This window comes from Gadus morhua, chromosome 18, assembly GCF_902167405.1.
Source record: "Gadus morhua chromosome 18, gadMor3.0, whole genome shotgun sequence".
Lineage (NCBI taxonomy): Eukaryota > Metazoa > Chordata > Actinopteri > Gadiformes > Gadidae > Gadus > Gadus morhua.
Genome location: NC_044065.1, coordinates 24,600,629 through 24,618,759, shown reverse-complemented (window position 1 = coordinate 24,618,759; position 18,131 = coordinate 24,600,629). Strand labels below are relative to the sequence as shown.

The 18,131-nt window shown below is 43.8% G+C and overlaps 9 non-coding genes across 9 annotated transcripts; all 9 read right to left on the bottom strand.

Annotated features, from left to right (window-relative positions):
- Positions 1–5,402: 5,402 nt before the first annotated feature.
- On the bottom strand, positions 5,403–5,475 carry trnam-cau (transfer RNA methionine (anticodon CAU)). The gene has a single exon. It is a non-coding gene; the product is annotated as a tRNA-Met (tRNA).
- A 1,465-nt stretch (positions 5,476–6,940) lies between these two features.
- trnam-cau (transfer RNA methionine (anticodon CAU)) lies at positions 6,941–7,013 on the bottom strand. The gene has a single exon. It is a non-coding gene; the product is annotated as a tRNA-Met (tRNA).
- Positions 7,014–8,485: 1,472 nt separating this feature from the next.
- On the bottom strand, positions 8,486–8,558 carry trnal-caa (transfer RNA leucine (anticodon CAA)). The gene has a single exon. It is a non-coding gene; the product is annotated as a tRNA-Leu (tRNA).
- A 691-nt stretch (positions 8,559–9,249) lies between these two features.
- On the bottom strand, positions 9,250–9,322 carry trnam-cau (transfer RNA methionine (anticodon CAU)). The gene has a single exon. It is a non-coding gene; the product is annotated as a tRNA-Met (tRNA).
- Positions 9,323–10,020: 698 nt separating this feature from the next.
- trnam-cau (transfer RNA methionine (anticodon CAU)) lies at positions 10,021–10,093 on the bottom strand. Its single transcript has one exon. It is a non-coding gene; the product is annotated as a tRNA-Met (tRNA).
- Positions 10,094–10,792: 699 nt separating this feature from the next.
- trnam-cau (transfer RNA methionine (anticodon CAU)) lies at positions 10,793–10,865 on the bottom strand. Its single transcript has one exon. It is a non-coding gene; the product is annotated as a tRNA-Met (tRNA).
- Positions 10,866–12,727: 1,862 nt separating this feature from the next.
- trnam-cau (transfer RNA methionine (anticodon CAU)) lies at positions 12,728–12,800 on the bottom strand. Its single transcript has one exon. It is a non-coding gene; the product is annotated as a tRNA-Met (tRNA).
- Positions 12,801–15,823: 3,023 nt separating this feature from the next.
- trnam-cau (transfer RNA methionine (anticodon CAU)) lies at positions 15,824–15,896 on the bottom strand. Its single transcript has one exon. It is a non-coding gene; the product is annotated as a tRNA-Met (tRNA).
- A 698-nt stretch (positions 15,897–16,594) lies between these two features.
- trnam-cau (transfer RNA methionine (anticodon CAU)) lies at positions 16,595–16,667 on the bottom strand. Its single transcript has one exon. It is a non-coding gene; the product is annotated as a tRNA-Met (tRNA).
- Between the last annotated feature and the right edge of the window lie 1,464 nt (positions 16,668–18,131).

Below are 18,131 nucleotides of genomic sequence, written 5' to 3'. Positions count from 1 at the left end.
TGAAGGCAGTGCTCCCTCTCCCAGTGTTCTGCTGATGGCTCATGTGTGTGGCGCCTGTGTGGCCCTCCTTGAGCCTGACGATGGCCATGATCGCTGCCCCTCTTGCCTCGGCTTCGAGCATTTGAGGGAGGGCCTTACCGAGAGGGCCTGTATGAACTGCGGCTCCATGCCCTTGGCACTCAGGCTGGCTAGGCTCGCAGCGGTGGAACATCCGGCAGCTGTCGACCTACCATCAATGGCGCCACTTCCTCCTGCTCAGCCCGGCCATTCTTGGCGTCGGGGTAGAGCAGGCCCCCCCCCCAGGAAAAGGGCTAGGGACGAGCTAGCATCCAAGGTGGATCGCTTGTCGTCCGATATGGAGAGGATACAGGAACTCCTCCTGACCCTGCAACCTGGGGCAGGTGGCGCGGTGGCTGACATCCGGCCTGACCCTTCCTTGGGGGATGTGCCGGGGACGGACGATGTCCTGTCGCTGGCGGCATCAGCCAACCTCTTCAGTGAGGGTGTCACGGGGGAGGAATCCTCAAACGCTTTTGGGGAGGCCTCCCGCTCCTCTACTCAGAGCTCTGGGCACAGCACAGAGGGTAACCCCATCGGGGCCGTCATCCGTACGGCCCTGGCTCGCCTGGGGCTCGATGCTCCTCAGGCAGACTTGGCCCAGCCTAGCGCCTTTTTCAGGCGCAGCCCTGCCACAGCCCCTTTCTCTGTCCCTCCTTCGGAGGAGTATTTAAAGGAGCTACACCTCTGCTGGAAGGACGCCAAGGCTCTCCCCCGTCCTTCTTCCAGTGCTCGGGCCTTGGCTGCCATGCGGGATCCAGCGCAGTATGGTTTGGGTTGCATGCCACCCGTTGAGCCCGCCATTGCCTCCCTCATTCTAACCCCCGATCAGGCCTTGCGGCCGGATGCCAGGTGTCCTCGGCCCCAGTGCAGGGTCACAGACGACCTGCTTTCGAAGGCCTATGACGCAGCAGCACGTATGGGGCGGATTGGCAACTCCCTCTCCCACCTAATGCTGGCGCTCTCGACCTCGCTGCAACAAGCTGCAGTTGAGCCGTCTACACAGGACCTGAGCGACGCGTCCCTACAGGCCTTTGCCCTCATGTCCAGGGAATTGGGGCGTGTTATGTCCACCCTGGTCCAGACTCGCCGCCAGGTTTGGTTGGCTCAGTCGCCCCTGACGGAGGCGTGCAGGAAGGCCCTTAGAGCCGTGCCAGTGGTACCGGGGGAGCTGTTTGGGTCAGCTGCCCTGGAGACGCTGGAGCGAGCTGCCCAAGCTAGGCAAACCAACCTGCAGCTGTCAGGTCTTCACAGGAGTGTCTCCGCTCCTGGCAGGCCTAGAGCCCCCCCGGCTGCCCCCCGGGGCCGCTACCAGCCACCACGCTCTTACCCAGCAAGAGAGGAGGGCCTACGCAGGTCTCGGCGGTCCGCCCAGCAGCCCGCTGATAGCTTTCGCGCCCCCGCCCGCCCATCGCCCGGGCAGCCTCGGGCCGCGGAGCCTCACCGGTACCCCTCCAGAGCCGACAGAGGCCGGGGGGCCAGGCGCTAGGACCACGGGGCCGGTCGTCGGCTGTTTTTCCCAGCAGCAGATCAGCTATTGGGCTGCCTGTACTATAGACCCCTGGGTGGTTTCCACCTTAACCCGGGGGTACGAATTACAGTTCCGACGCCGGCCCCAGGCCTTTGGCCGGGTCAGGATGACAGTCGTCCGCGACCCGACGAAGGCCGCAGCTCTGGCCCAGGAGCTATCCGCCCTCCTGGCCAAGGGTGCGATCGAGCCAGTGGACCCTCAGTTACAACCCGGGGGGTTCTACTCGGCGTACTTTCTGGTCACCAAGAAAGACGGCGGATTCAGGCCCATTCTAGACCTAAGGGGCCTGAACACGTTTTTAAAAATTTTACCATTTCACATGCTCACCTCGGCGGACACCCTGAGGGTAGTTGCCAGGGGGGAGTGGTTCACGACTATAGACCTAAAGGACGCCTATTTTCATGTGCCGGTTGCGGCACACCACAGGCGGTTCCTGAGGTTTGCCTATCGGGGCAGGCATTACCAATTCAGGGTACTTCCCTTCGGGCTTTCCCTCTCCCCGAGGGTTTTCACCAGGGTTGTGGCGGCAGCCCTCGCACCCCTGCAGACGCAGGGCATGAAGATCCTGCCGTATCTGGACGACTGGCTGGTCTGTGCGCCCTCCAGGTCCCAGGTGGCCCAGGACACGGCCCGCCTGCTGTCGCACGTCGCCCGGCTGGGCTTGACGGTGAATCAAACAAAGAGTTGCCTGGACCCTTCCCAACGGGTTACCTATCTGGGGTTGGTCCTGGACTCGGTCGCCATGAAGGCCTACCTTTCACCTCGACGGGTGAACGACATCCTCCGCCTCCTTCCTCTCTTCAGAGCCGGCAGGAGGCTGCTTTTTATTCTTTTTCTTCAGCTTCTGGGCAAGCTGGCAGCTGCTTCAGCTGTGGTGCCTCTGGGTTTACTGTCCCTGCGCCCACTCCAAATGTGGCTGAACAGCCTGCACCTAGATGCCAAGTGGCACAGGCAGAGGAGGGTCAAGGTGACCCTGCAGTGTCTTGTCTCTCTGGCCCCATGGAGAAGGAGAGCGTATCTGGAGGCAGGCGTGCCCATGGGCGCAATCCCGGCACGCCGGGAGTTGGTGACAACCGATGCCTGCCTCTCGGGATGGGGCGCAGTGTGGCAGGGCAGGACTGCGCAGGGACGGTGGTCTGGCCGGGACATGGCACAACACATCAATGTGCTGGAACTCCGGGCTGTGCAGCTGGCATTAGCCAGCTTTCTGCCCCATTTGACAGGCCGGCATGTCCTGGTCCGGTCGGACAACATGGCCACGGTTTCGCAGGTGAACCACCAGGGGGGCACCAGGTCAGCACGGCTACTCCGGGTATCCCAGAGCCTGTTGACTTGGGCTTCTCCCCGTCTGGCCAGCCTACGTGCAGTCTATTTGCCGGGGGCCCAGAATCGGGCGGCAGACTTCCTCTCCCGACGGAAGCCTCCACCGGGGGAATGGCGGCTTCACCCCGAGGTGGTGGAGTCAATGTGGGGCCTCTTCGGCAGGGCAGAGGTGGACCTCTTTGCCTCGGAGGAGTCGGCGCATTGCCCCCTCTGGTTCTCCTGGGCAGAAGCGTCCAGCCCTTTAGGGCAGGACGCGCTGGCGCACGATTGGCCGGACAGGCCTCTTTATGCCTACCCACCATTGCCTTTGATTCTGCCGACACTCCAGAGGGTCCTTTTGCAGGGCCACCGGCTCCTTCTGGTGGCCCCCTTTTGGCCGGGGAGGCTCTGGTATCCACTGCTGCTCAGGCTCTGCTGCAGCACGCCATGGCGCCTCCCCGACAGGAGGGATCTCCTGTCCCAGCTGGGGGGTCAGATCTGGCATCCCGACCCCTCTCGCCTACAGCTCTGGGCTTGGCCACTGCAGGGCCCGACCCACTGCTGAGGGAGTGCACTACGGCTGTCAGGGGTACGGTCATGAGTGCCAGGGCACCATCGACCAGGTTGCAGTACGGAAACAGGTGGAAGCTGTTCTCCAACTGGTGTGCGGCTAGGGCCGTGGATCCAGTGCATTGTGCTGTGACCACGGTGCTGGAATTTCTGCAGTCCCTCCTGGATAGTGGCCGGTCGCACTCTACCCTGAGGGTCTATGTCGCTGCCATCTCCTCCCTACATGATAGGGTTGACAGCGCCACGGTAGGGCGCCACAGATTAGTGTCCCTCTTTCTAAGAGGGGCTTTGAGGCTGCGTCCCCCTACAGCCATGCGGTCTCCAGCATGGGACCTGCCGCTGGTGCTGGAAGCCTTGTCATCTCCTCCCTTCGAGCCTTTGGGTCAAGGGGGTTTGAAGTGGCTGTCTATGAAGGCTGCCTTTTTACTCGCCATAACATCTGCCAAGCGGGTCGGGGAGTTGCATGCCCTATCAGTGAGTGATACATGCCTGAGGTGGAACTCTGATGGCTCGGGTGTCACTCTATGGCCGAACGTTGCGTTCCTGCCAAAGACCCTGCCACGCAATCACCTTAACCAGCCCATCCAGTTAGCACGCTTTGACCCCCCTTCTGGGGAGGGTGGGTCTGAGCTGCTGTGCCCGGTGCGGGCCCTTAGGGCTTATATTTCTGCTACCGCCGGTATTCGCCAGTCGGAGCAGCTTTTTGTTTGCCATGGTGGCCCTAACAGGGGTCATGCTTTAACAAAGCAGAGGCTGTCCCACTGGATTGTGGAGACCATAACACACGCCTACGGGGCCAGTGGCCGCCCCCCGCCATCCAGGGTGAGGTGTCACTCAACTAGGAGCGTCTCCACATCATGGGCTGCCCTGAGAGGGGTGCCCCTGGGGACCATCTGTGCCGCGGCGTCATGGGCGTCGCCTAGCACATTCTCCAGGTTCTACCGGGTCAACGTTGCCACTCCCCATCCAATGGGCGTGGCCCTGATGCCAAGCTCTGCTTTCTCTGATCAGTAGGTGAGCACCTTGACTCTTCGTGACGTTGTTGGTATTGGCCATCCAGTGCTTAATGCACCGCCTCTGGCGGTCAGTAAGGATGAAATAGAACGCAGAGTTACGTATGTAACTCCGGTTCTATGAATCCTGGATGACCGCCAGAGTTACAGGTCACTCAGAAGTCTCGTGGTTCGCGAGAAGATTCTGGGAACAGATCCTCTGTCGACACCGGGCTATATAGCCAATCCGGTGTCACGAGGGTCACATGTGACCTTGTTGGTATAGGTACTCGAACTGCGCATGCGCGAGACGGATAAATCCAGTGCTTAATGCACCGCCTCTGGCGGTCATCCAGGATTCATAGAACCGGAGTTACATACGTAACTCTGCGTTTTATGGCTGTCAAGTCATTTCTTCCCAGAAGCAACAAGGTTCTCAGAAGTAATACCTTCAGAATATTAAGATAGCCTGGAAATCAAGAATCTTTAAACCGGGCACTGGTATCCGATTTTTTTTACAAACATTTTTACAATATATGATACTATTTAGTTTCTAAAACTCTGTGCCCTGTGAGAGGCTCGAACTCACGACCTTCAGATTATGAGAATGACGTGCTGCCTACTGCACCAACGAGGGAACCAGTGAACAGCAAGAGTCAGGCTTAGAGCAATTTTTGCGCTTTGATTGATATTAAGTATAATAAAAATCCACGTAACACATAATATGTAAATCATTATGAAAACTTGAACTACTGTTGTACTCAATTAAGAATGCCATGTTTTATGGCTGTCAAGTAATTTCTTCTCAGAAGCCACAAGATTCTCATAAGTAATACCTTCCGTACATTAAGACAGCCTTGAAATGAAGTTTCTTTGAACCAGGCACGGGTATCCTATTTTTTTGCAAACATTTTTACAATGCATGATACTAGTTAGTTTCTAAAACTTTATGCCCCGTGTGAGGCTCGAACTCACGACCTTCAGATTATGAGACTGACGCGCTGCCTACTGCGCCAACGAGGCAACCATTTCACAATCATTCAGGCTCATACCAATTTTTGCGCTAAGATCGATACAAAGTATAATAAAAATCCAGGTTACACGTATCATGTTAAATCAATAGGAAAATTTGAACTACTGTTGTACACAATTAGGAATGCCATGTTTTATGGCTGTCAAGTCATTTCTTCCCAGAAGCAACAAGGTTCTCAGAAGTAATACCTTCAGAATATTAAGATAGCCTGGAAATCAAGAATCTTTAAACCAAGCACTGGTATTCGATTTTTTTTACAAACATTTTTACAATATATGATACTATTTAGTTTCTAAATCTCTGTGCCCTGTGAGAGGCTCGAACTCACGACCTTCAGATTATGAGAATGACGTGCTGCCTACTGCACCAACGAGGGAACCAGTGAAAAGCAAGAGTCAGGCTTAGAGCAATTTTTGCGCTTTGATTGATATTAAGTATAATAAAAATCCACGTAACACATAATATGTAAATCATTATGAAAACTTGAACTACTGTTGTACTCAATTAAGAATGCCATGTTTTATGGCTGTCAAGTAATTTCTTCTCAGAAGCCACAAGATTCTCATAAGTAATACCTTCCGTACATTAAGACAGCCTGGAAATGAAGTTTCTTTAAACAAGGCACGGGTATCCTATTTTTTTTACAAACATTTTTACAATGCATGATACTACTTCGTTTCTACAACTCTATGCCCCGTGTGAGGCTCGGAACTCACGACCTTCAGATTATGAGACTGACGCGCTGCCTACTGCGCCAACCAGTTCACAATCATTCAGGCTCATGCCAATTTTTACGCTAAGATCGATACAAAGTATAATAAAAATCCAGGTTACACGTATCATGTTAAATCAATAGGAAAATTTGAACTACTGTTGTACACAATTAGGAATGCCATGTTTTATGGCTGTCAAGTAATTTCTTCCCAGAAGCAACAAGGTTCTCGTAAGTAATGCCTTCAGTATATTAAGACAGCCTGGAAATCAAGAATCTTTAAACCGGGCACTGGTATCCGATTTTTTTTACAAACATTTTTACAATATATGATACTATTTAGTTTCTAAAACTCTGTGCCCTGTGAGAGGCTCGAACTCACGACCTTCAGATTATGAGAATGACGTGCTGCCTACTGCACCAACGAGGGAACCAGTGAACAGCAAGAGTCAGGCTTTGAGCAATTTTTGCGATTTGATTGATGTTAAGTATAATAAAAATCCACGTAACACATAATATGTAAATCATTATGACAACTTGAACTACTGTTGTACTCAATTAAGAATGCCATGTTTTATGGCTGTCAAATAATTTCTTCTCAGAAGCCACAAGATTCTCATAAGTAATACCTTCCGTACATTAAGACAGCCTTGAAATGAAGTTTCTTTAAACCAGGCACGGGTATCCTATTTTTTTGCAAACATTTTTACAATGCATGATACTAGTTAGTTTCTAAAACTCTATGCCCCGTGTGAGGCTCGAACTCACGACCTTCAGATTATGAGACTGACGTGCTGCCTACTGCGCCAACGAGGCAACCAGTTCACAACCATTCAGGCTCATCCAAATTTTTGCGCTAAGATCGATACAAAGTATAATAAAAATCCAGGTTACACGTATCATGTTAAATCAATAGGAAAATTTGAACTACTGTTGTACACAATTAGGAATGCCATGTTTTATGGCTGTCAAGTCATTTCTTCCCAGAAGCAACAAGGTTCTCATAAGTAATGCCTTCAGTATATTAAGACAGCCTGGAAATCAAGAATCTTTAAACCGGGCACTGGTATCCGATTTTTTTTGCAAACATTTTTACAATATATGATACTATTTAGTTTCTAAATCTCTGTGCCCTGTGAGAGGCTCGAACTCACGACCTTCAGATTATGAGAATGACGTGCTGCCTACTGCACCAACGAGGGAACCAGTGAACAGCAAGAGTCAGGCTTAGAGAAATTTTTGCGCTTTGATTGATATTAAGTATAATAAAAATCCACGTAACACATAATATGTAAATCATTATGAAAACTTGAACTACTGTTGTACTCAATTAAGAATGCCATGTTTTATGGCTGTCAAGTAATTTCTTCTCAGAAGCCACAAGATTCTCATAAGTAATACCTTCCGTACATTAAGACAGCCTGGAAATGAAGTTTCTTTGAACCAGGCACGGGTATCCGTTTTTTTTGCAAAATTTTTACAATGCATGATACTAGCTAGTTTCTAAAACTTTATGCCCCGTGTGAGGCTCGAACTCACGACCTTACAGATTATGAGACTGACGCGCTGCCTACTGCGCCAACGAGGCAACTAGTTCACAATCATTCAGGCTCATACCAATTTTTGCGCTAAGATCGATACAAAGTATAATAAAAATCCAGGTTACACGTATCATGTTAAATCAATAGGAAAATTTGAACTACTGTTGTACACAATTAGGAATGCCATGTTTTATGGCTGTCAAGTCATTTCTTCCCAGAAGCAACAAGGTTCTCAGAAGTAATACCTTCAGAATATTAAGATAGCCTGGAAATCAAGAATCTTTAAACCGGGCACTGGTATCCGATTTTTTTTGCAAACATTTTTACAATATATGATACTATTTTGTTTCCACAACTCTGTGCCCTTTGAGAGGCTCGAACTCACGACCTTCAGATTATGAGAATGACGTGCTGCCTACTGCACCAACGAGGGAACCAGTGAACAGCAAGAGTCAGGCTTAGAGCAATTTTTGCGCTTTGATTGATATTAAGTATAATAAAAATCCACGTAACACATAATATGTAAATCATTATGAAAACATTGAACTACTGTTGTACTCAATTAAGAATGCCATGTTTTATGGCTGTCAAGTAATTTCTTCTCAGAAGCCACAAGATTCTCATAAGTAATACCTTCCGTACATTAAGACAGCCTGGAAATGAAGTTTCTTTAAACAAGGCACGGGTATCCTATTTTTTCGCAAACATTTTTACAATGCATGATACTACTTCGTTTCTACAACTCTATGCCCCGTGTGAGGCTCGAACTCACGACCTTCAGATTTTGAGACTGACGCGCTGCCTACTGCGCCAACCAGTTCACAATCATTCAGGCTCATGCCAATTTTTGCGCTAAGATCGATACAAAGTATAATAAAAATCCAGGTTACACGTATCATGTTAAATCAATAGGAAAATTTGAACTACTGTTGTACACAATTAGGAATGCCATGTTTTATGGCTGTCAAGTCATTTCTTCCCAGAAGCAACAAGGTTCTCATAAGTAATGCCTTCAGTATATTAAGACAGCCTGGAAATCAAGAATCTTTAAACCGGGCACTGGTATCCGATTTTTTTTACAAACATTTTTACAATATATGATACTATTTAGTTTCTAAAACTCTGTGCCCTGTGAGAGGCTCGAACTCACGACCTTCAGCTTATGAGTATGACGTGCTGCCTACTGCACCAACGAGGGAACCAGTGAACAGCAAGAGTCAGGCTTTGAGCAATTTTTGCGATTTGATTGATGTTAAGTATAATAAAAATCCACGTAACACATAATATGTAAATCATTATGACAACTTGAACTACTGTTGTACTCAATTAAGAATGCCATGTTTTATGGCTGTCAAGTAATTTCTTCTCAGAAGCCACAAGATTCTCATAAGTAATACCTTCCGTACATTAAGACAGCCTTGAAATGAAGTTTCTTTAAACCAGGCACGGGTATCCTATTTTTTTGCAAACATTTTTACAATGCATGATACTAGTTAGTTTCTAAAACTCTATGCCCCGTGTGAGGCTCGAACTCACGACCTTCAGATTATGAGACTGACGCGCTGCCTACTGCGCCAACGAGGCAACCATTTCACAACCATTCAGGCTCATCTCAATTTTTGCGCTAAGATCGATACAAAGTATAATAAAAATCCAGGTTACACGTATCATGTTAAATCAATAGGAAAATTTGAACTACTGTTGTACACAATTAGGAATGCCATGTTTTATGGCTGTCAAGTCATTTCTTCCCAGAAGCAACAAGGTTCTCATAAGTAATGCCTTCAGTATATTAAGACAGCCTGGAAATCAAGAATCTTTAAACCGGGCACTGGTATCCGATTTTTTTTGCAAACATTTTTACAATATATGATACTATTTAGTTTCTAAATCTCTGTGCCCTGTGAGTGGCTCGAACTCACGACCTTCAGATTATGAGAATGACGTGCTGCCTACTGCACCAACGAGGGAACCAGTGAACAGCAAGAGTCAGGCTTAGAGCAATTTTTGCGCTTTGATTGATATTAAGTATAATAAAAATCCACGTAACACATAATATGTAAATCATTATGAAAACTTGAACTACTGTTGTACTCAATTAAGAATGCCATGTTTTATGGCTGTCAAGTAATTTCTTCTCAGAAGCCACAAGATTCTCATAAGTAATACCTTCCGTACATTAAGACAGCCTGGAAATGAAGTTTCTTTGAACCAGGCACGGGTATCCGTTTTTTTTGCAAAATTTTTACAATGCATGATACTAGCTAGTTTCTAAAACTTTATGCCCCGTGTGAGGCTCGAACTCACGACCTACAGATTATGAGACTGACGCGCTGCCTACTGCGCCAACGAGGCAACCAGTTTACAATCATTCAGGCTGATACCAATTTTTGCTCTAAGATCGATACAAAGTATAATAAAAATCCAGGTTACACGTATCATGTTAAATCAATAGGAAAATTTGAACTACTGTTGTACACAATTAGGAATGCCATGTTTTATGGCTGTCAAGTCATTTCTTCCCAGAAGCAACAAGGTTCTCAGAAGTAATACCTTCAGAATATTAAGATAGCCTGGAAATCAAGAATCTTTAAACCAAGCACTAGTATTCAATTTTTTTTACAAACATTTTTACAATATATGATACTATTTAGTTTCTAAATCTCTGTGCCCTGTGAGAGGCTCGAACTCACGACCTTCAGATTATGAGAATGACGTGCTGCCTACTGCACCAACGAGGGAACCAGTGAACAGCAACAGTCAGGCTTAGAGCAATTTTTGCGCTTTGATTGATATTAAGTATAATAAAAATCCACGTAACACATAATATGTAAATCATTATGAAAACTTGAACTACTGTTGTACTCAATTAAGAATGCCATGTTTTATGGCTGTCAAGTAATTTCTTCTCAGAAGCCACAAGATTCTCATAAGTAATACCTTCCGTACATTAAGACAGCCTTGAAATGAAGTTTCTTTAAACCAGGCACGGGTATCCTATTTTTTTGCAAACATTTTTACAATGCATGATACTAGTTAGTTTCTAAAACTCTATGCCCCGTGTGAGGCTCGAACTCACGACCTTCAGATTATGAGACTGACGCGCTGCCTACTGCGCCAACGAGGCAACCAGTTCACAACCATTCAGGCTCATGCCAATTTTTGCGCTAAGATCGATACAAAGTATAATAAAAATCCAGGTTACACGTATCATGTTAAATCAATAGGAAAATTTGAACTACTGTTGTACACAATTAGGAATGCCATGTTTTATGGCTGTCAAGTCATTTCTTCCCAGAAGCAACAAGGTTCTCATAAGTAATGCCTTCAGTATATTAAGACAGCCTGGAAATCAAGAATCTTTAAACCGGGCACTGGTATCCGATTTTTTTTTGCAAACATTTTTACAATATATGATACTATTTAGTTTCTAAATCTCTGTGCCCTGTGAGAGGCTCGAACTCACGACCTTCAGATTATGAGAATGACGTGCTGCCTACTGCACCAACGAGGGAACCAGTGAACAGCAAGAGTCAGGCTTAGAGCAATTTTTGCGCTTTGATTGATATTAAGTATAATAAAAATCCACGTAACACATAATATGTAAATCATTATGAAAACTTGAACTACTGTTGTACTCAATTAAGAATGCCATGTTTTATGGCTGTCAAGTAATTTCTTCTCAGAAGCCACAAGATTCTCATAAGTAATACCTTCCGTACATTAAGACAGCCTGGAAATGAAGTTTCTTTGAACCAGGCACGGGTATCCGTTTTTTTTGCAAAATTTTTACAATGCATGATACTAGCTAGTTTCTAAAACTTTATGCCCCGTGTGAGGCTCGAACTCACGACCTTACAGATTATGAGACTGACGCGCTGCCTACTGCGCCAACGAGGCAACCAGTTCACAATCATTCAGGCTGATACCAATTTTTGCTCTAAGATCGATACAAAGTATAATAAAAATCCAGGTTACACGTATCATGTTAAATCAATAGGAAAATTTGAACTACTGTTGTACACAATTAGGAATGCCATGTTTTATGGCTGTCAAGTCATTTCTTCCCAGAAGCAACAAGGTTCTCAGAAGTAATACCTTCAGAATATTAAGATAGCCTGGAAATCAAGAATCTTTAAACCAAGCACTGGTATTCCGATTTTTTTTAGAAACATTTTTACAATGTATGATACTATTTAGTTTCTAAATCTCTGTGCCCTGTGAGAGGCTCGAACTCACGACCTTCAGATTATGAGAATGACGTGCTGCCTACTGCACCAACGAGGGAACCAGTGAACAGCAACAATTCAGGCTCATGCTAATTTTTGCGCTAAGATCGATACAAAGTATAATAAAAATCCAGGTTACACGTATCATGTTAAATCAATAGGAAAATTTGAACTACTGTTGTACACAATTAGGAATGCCATGTTTTATGGCTGTCAAGTCATTTCTTCCCAGAAGCAACAAGGTTCTCATAAGTAATGCCTTCAGTATATTAAGACAGCCTGGAAATCAAGAATCTTTAAACCGGGCACTGGTATCCGATTTTTTTTAGCAAACATTTTTACAATATATGATACTATTTAGTTTCTAAATCTCTGTGCCCTGTGAGAGGCTCGAACTCACGACCTTCAGATTATGAGAATGACGTGCTGCCTACTGCACCAACGAGGGAACCAGTGAACAGCAAGAGTCAGGCTTAGAGCAATTTTTGCGCTTTGATTGATATTAAGTATAATAAAAATCCACGTAACACATAATATGTAAATCATTATGAAAACTTGAACTACTGTTGTACTCAATTAAGAATGCCATGTTTTATGGCTGTCAAGTAATTTCTTCTCAGAAGCCACAAGATTCTCATAAGTAATACCTTCCGTACATTAAGACAGCCTGGAAATGAAGTTTCTTTGAACCAGGCACGGGTATCCGATTTTTTTGCAAAATTTTTACAATGCATGATACTAGCTAGTTTCTAAAACTTTATGCCCCGTGTGAGGCTCGAACTCACGACCTTCAGATTATGAGACTGACGCGCTGCCTACTGCGCCAACGAGGCAACCAGTTTCACAATCATTCAGGCTCATACCAATTTTTGCGCTAAGATCGATACAAAGTATAATAAAAATCCAGGTTACACGTATCATGTTAAATCAATAGGAAAATTTGAACTACTGTTGTACACAATTAGGAATGCCATGTTTTATGGCTGTCAAGTCATTTCTTCCCAGAAGCAACAAGGTTCTCAGAAGTAATACCTTCAGAATATTAAGATAGCCTGGAAATCAAGAATCTTTAAACCAAGCACTGGTATCCGATTTTTTTTACAAACATTTTTACAATATATGATACTATTTAGTTTCTAAAACTCTATGCCCTGTGAGAGGCTCGAACTCACGACCTTCAGATTATGAGAATGACGTGCTGCCTACTGCACCAACGAGGGAACCAGTGAACATCTAGAGTCAGGCTTAGAGCAATTTTTGCGCTTTGATTGATATCAAGTATAATAAAAATCCACGTAACACATAATATGTAAATCATTATGACAACTTGAACTACTGTTGTACTCAATTAAGAATGCCATGTTTTATGGCTGTCAAGTAATTTCTTCTCAGAAGCCACAAGATTCTCATAAGTAATACCTTCCGTACATTAAGACAGCCTGGAAATGAAGTTTCATTTAAACCAGGCACGGGTATCCGATTTTTTTACAAACATTTTTACAATATATGATACTATTTAGTTTCTAAAACTCTATGCCCTGTGAGAGGCTCGAACTCACGACCTTCAGATTATGAGACTGACGCGCTGCCTACTGCGCCAACGAGGCAACCAGTTCACAATCATTCAGGCTCATGCCAATTTTTGCGCTAAGATCGATACAAAGTATAATAAAAATCCAGGTTACACGTATCATGTTAAATCAATAGGAAAATTTGAACTACTGTTGTACACAATTAGGAATGCCATGTTTTATGGCTGTCAAGTCATTTCTTCCCAGAAGCAACAAGGTTCTCATAAGTAATACCTTCAGTATATTAAGACAGCCTGGAAATCAAGAATCTTTAAACCGGGCACTGGTATCCGATTTTTTTTACAAACATTTTTACAATATATGATACTATTTAGTTTCTAAAACTCTGTGCCCTGTGAGAGGCTCGAACTCACGACCTTCAGATTATGAGAATGACGTGCTGCCTACTGCACCAACGAGGGAACCAGTGAACAGCAAGAGTCAGGCTTAGAGCAATTTTTGCGCTTTGATTGATATTAAGTATAATAAAAATCCACGTAACACATAATATGTAAATCATTATGACAACTTGAACTACTGTTGTACTCAATTAAGAATGCCATGTTTTATGGCTGTCAAGTCATTTCTTCCCAGAAGCAACAAGGTTCTCAGAAGTAATACCTTCAGAATATTAAGATAGCCTGGAAATCAAGAATCTTTAAACCAAGCACTGGTATCCGATTTTTTTTACAAACATTTTTACAATATATGATACTATTTCGTTTCTAAAACTCTATGCCCTGTGAGAGGCTCGAACTCACGACCTTCAGATTATGTGAATGACGTGCTACCTACTGCACCAACGAGGGAACCAGTGAACATCTAGAGTCAGGCTTAGAGCAATTTTTGCGCTTTGATTGATATTAAGTATAATAAAAATCCACGTAACACATAATATGTAAATCATTATGACAACTTGAACTACTGTTGTACTCAATTAAGAATGCCATGTTTTATGGCTGTCAAGTCATTTCTTCTCAGAAGCAACAAGGATTCTCAGAAGTAATACCTTCAGTACTATTAAGACTAGCCTGGAAATGAAGTTTCATTTAAACCAGGGCACGGGTATCCGATTTTTTTGCAAACATTTTTACAATGCATGATACTATTTAGTTTCTAAACTCTATGCTCCGTGTGAGGCTCGAACTCACGACCTTCAGATTATGAGACTGACGCGCTGCCTACTGCGCCAACGAGGCAACCAGTTAACAATCATTCAGGCTCATGCCAATTTTTGCGCTAAGATCGATACAAAGTATAATAAAAATCCAGGTTACACGTATCATGTTAAATCAATAGGAAAATTTGAACTACTGTTGTACACAATTAGGAATGCCATGTTTTATGGCTGTCAAGTCATTTCTTCCCAGAAGCAACAAGGTTCTCAGAAGTAATACCTTCAGAATATTAAGATAGCCTGGAAATCAAGAATCTTTAAACCGGCACTGGTATCCGATTTTTTTTACAAACATTTTTACAATATATGATACTATTTAGTTTCTAAAACTCTGTGCCCTGTGAGAGGCTCGAACTCACGACCTTCAGATCATGAGAATGACGTGCTGCCTACTGCACCAACATGGGAACCATTGAACAGCAAGAGTCAGGTTTACAGCAATATTTGCGCTAAGATTGATATTAAGTATAATAAAAATCCAGGTTACATGTATCATGTTAAATCAATGGGAAAATTTGAACTACTGTTGTACACAATTAGGAATGCCATGTGTTATGGCTCTCAAGTCATTTCTTCTCAGAAGCCACAAGATTATCATAAGTAATACCTTCAGTATATTAAGACAGCCTGGAAACGAAGTTTCTTTAAACAGGGCACTGGTATCCGATTTTTTTACAAACATTTTTACAATATATGATACTATTTAGTTTCTAAAACTCTGTGACCTGTGAGAGGCTCGAACTCACAACCGTCAGATCATGAGAATGACGTGCTGCCTACTGCACCAACGAGGGAACCAGTGAACATCTAGAGTCAGGCTTAGAGCAATTTTTGCGCTTTGATTGATATCAAGTATAATAAAAATCCACGTAACACATAATATGTAAATCATTATGACAACTTGAACTACTGTTGTACTCAATTAAGAATGCCATGTTTCATGGCTGTCAAGTAATTTCTTCTCAGAAGCCACAAGATTCTCATAAGTAATACCTTCCGTACATTAAGACAGCCTGGAAATGAAGTTTCTTTGAACCAGGCACGGGTATCCTATTTTTTTAGCAAACATTTTTACAATGCATGATACTAGTTAGTTTCTAAAACTCTATGCCCCGTGTGAGGCTCGAACTCACGACCTTCAGATTATGAGACTGACGCGCTGCCTACTGCGCCAACGAGGCAACCAATTCACAATCATTCAGGCTCATGCTAATTTTTGCGCTAAGATCGATACAAAGTATAATAAAAATCCAGGTTACACGTATCATGTTAAATCAATAGGAAAATTTGAACTACTATTGTACACAATTAGGAATGCCATGTTTTATGGCTGTCAAGTCATTTCTTCCCAGAAGCAACAAGGTTCTCATAAGTAATGCCTTCAGTATATTAAGACAGCCTGGAAATCAAGAATCTTTAAACCGGGCACTGGTATCCGATTTTTTTTAGAAACATTTTTACAATATATGATACTATTTAGTTTCTAAAACTCTGTGCCCTGTGAGAGGCTCGAACTCACGACCTTCAGATTATGAGAATGACGTGCTGCCTACTGCACCAACGAGGGAACCAGTGAACAGCAAGAGTCAGGCTTTGAGCAATTTTTGCGCTTTGATTGATATTAAGTATAATAAAAATCCACGTAACACATAATATGTAAATCATTATGAAAACTTGAACTACTGTTGTACTCAATTAAGAATGCCATGTTTTATGGCTGTCAAGTAATTTCTTCTCAGAAGCCACAAGATTCTCATAAGTAATACCTTCCGTACATTAAGACAGCCTTGAAATGAAGTTTCTTTAAACCAGGCACGGGTATCCGATTTTTTTGCAAAATTTTTACAATGCATGATACTAGCTAGTTTCTAAAACTTTATGCCCCGTGTGAGGCTCGAACTCACGACCTTCAGATTATGAGACTGACGCGCTGCCTACTGCGCCAACGAGGCAACCAGTTCACAATCATTCAGGCTCATACCAATTTTTGCGCTAAGATCGATACAAAGTATAATAAAAATCCAGGTTACACGTATCATGTTAAATCAATAGGAAAATTTGAACTACTGTTGTACACAATTAGGAATGCCATGTTTTATGGCTGTCAAGTCATTTCTTCCCAGAAGCAACAAGGTTCTCAGAAGTAATACCTTCAGAATATTAAGATAGCCTGGAAATCAAGAATCTTTAAACCAAGCACTGGTATCCGATTTTTTTTACAAACATTTTTACAATATATGATACTATTTAGTTTCTAAATCTCTGTGCCCTGTGAGAGGCTCGAACTCACGACCTTCAGATTATGAGAATGACGTGCTGCCTACTGCACCAACGAGGGAACCAGTGAACATCTAAGAGTCAGGCTTAGAGCAATTTTTGCGCTTTGATTGATATTAAGTATAATAAAAATCCACGTAACACATAATATGTAAATCATTATGACAACTTGAACTACTGTTGTACTCAATTAAGAATGCCATGTTTTATGGCTGTCAAGTAATTTCTTCTCAGAAGCCACAAGATTCTCATAAGTAATACCTTCCGTACATTAAGACAGCCTGGAAATGAAGTTTCATTTAAACCAGGCACGGGTATCCGATTTTTTTGCAAACATTTTTACAATGCATGATACTAGTTAGTTTCTAAAACTCTATGCCCGTGTGAGGCTCGAACTCACGACCTTCAGATTATGAGACTGACGCGCTGCCTACTGCGCCAACGAGGCAACCATTTACAGCAATCATTCAGGCTCATACAGCAATTTTTGCGCTAAGATCGATACTAAAGTATAATAAAAATCCAGGTTACACGTATCATGTTAAATCAATAGGAAAATTTGAACTACTGTTGTACACAATTAGGAATGCCATGTTTTATGGCTGTCAAGTCATTTCTTCCCAGAAGCAACAAGGTTCTCAGAAGTAATACCTTCAGAATATTAAGATAGCCTGGAAATCAAGAATCTTTAAACCAGGGCACTGGTATTCGATTTTTTTTACAAACATTTTTACAATATATGATACTATTTAGTTTCTAAATCTCTGTGACCTGTGAGAGGCTCGAACTCACAACCTTCAGATTATGAGAATGACGTGCTGCCTACTGCACCAACGAGGGAACCAGTGAACATCTAGAGTCAGGCTTAGAGCAATTTTTGCGCTTTGATTGATATTAAGTATAATAAAAATCCACGTAACACATAATATGTAAATCATTATGACAACTTGAACTACTGTTGTACTCAATTAAGAATGCCATGTTTTATGGCTGTCAAGTAATTTCTTCTCAGAAGCCACAAGATTCTCATAAGTAATACCTTCCGTACATTAAGACAGCCTGGAAATGAAGTTTCTTTAAACCAGGCACGGGTATTCGATTTTTTTGCAAACATTTTTACAATGCATGATACTATTTAG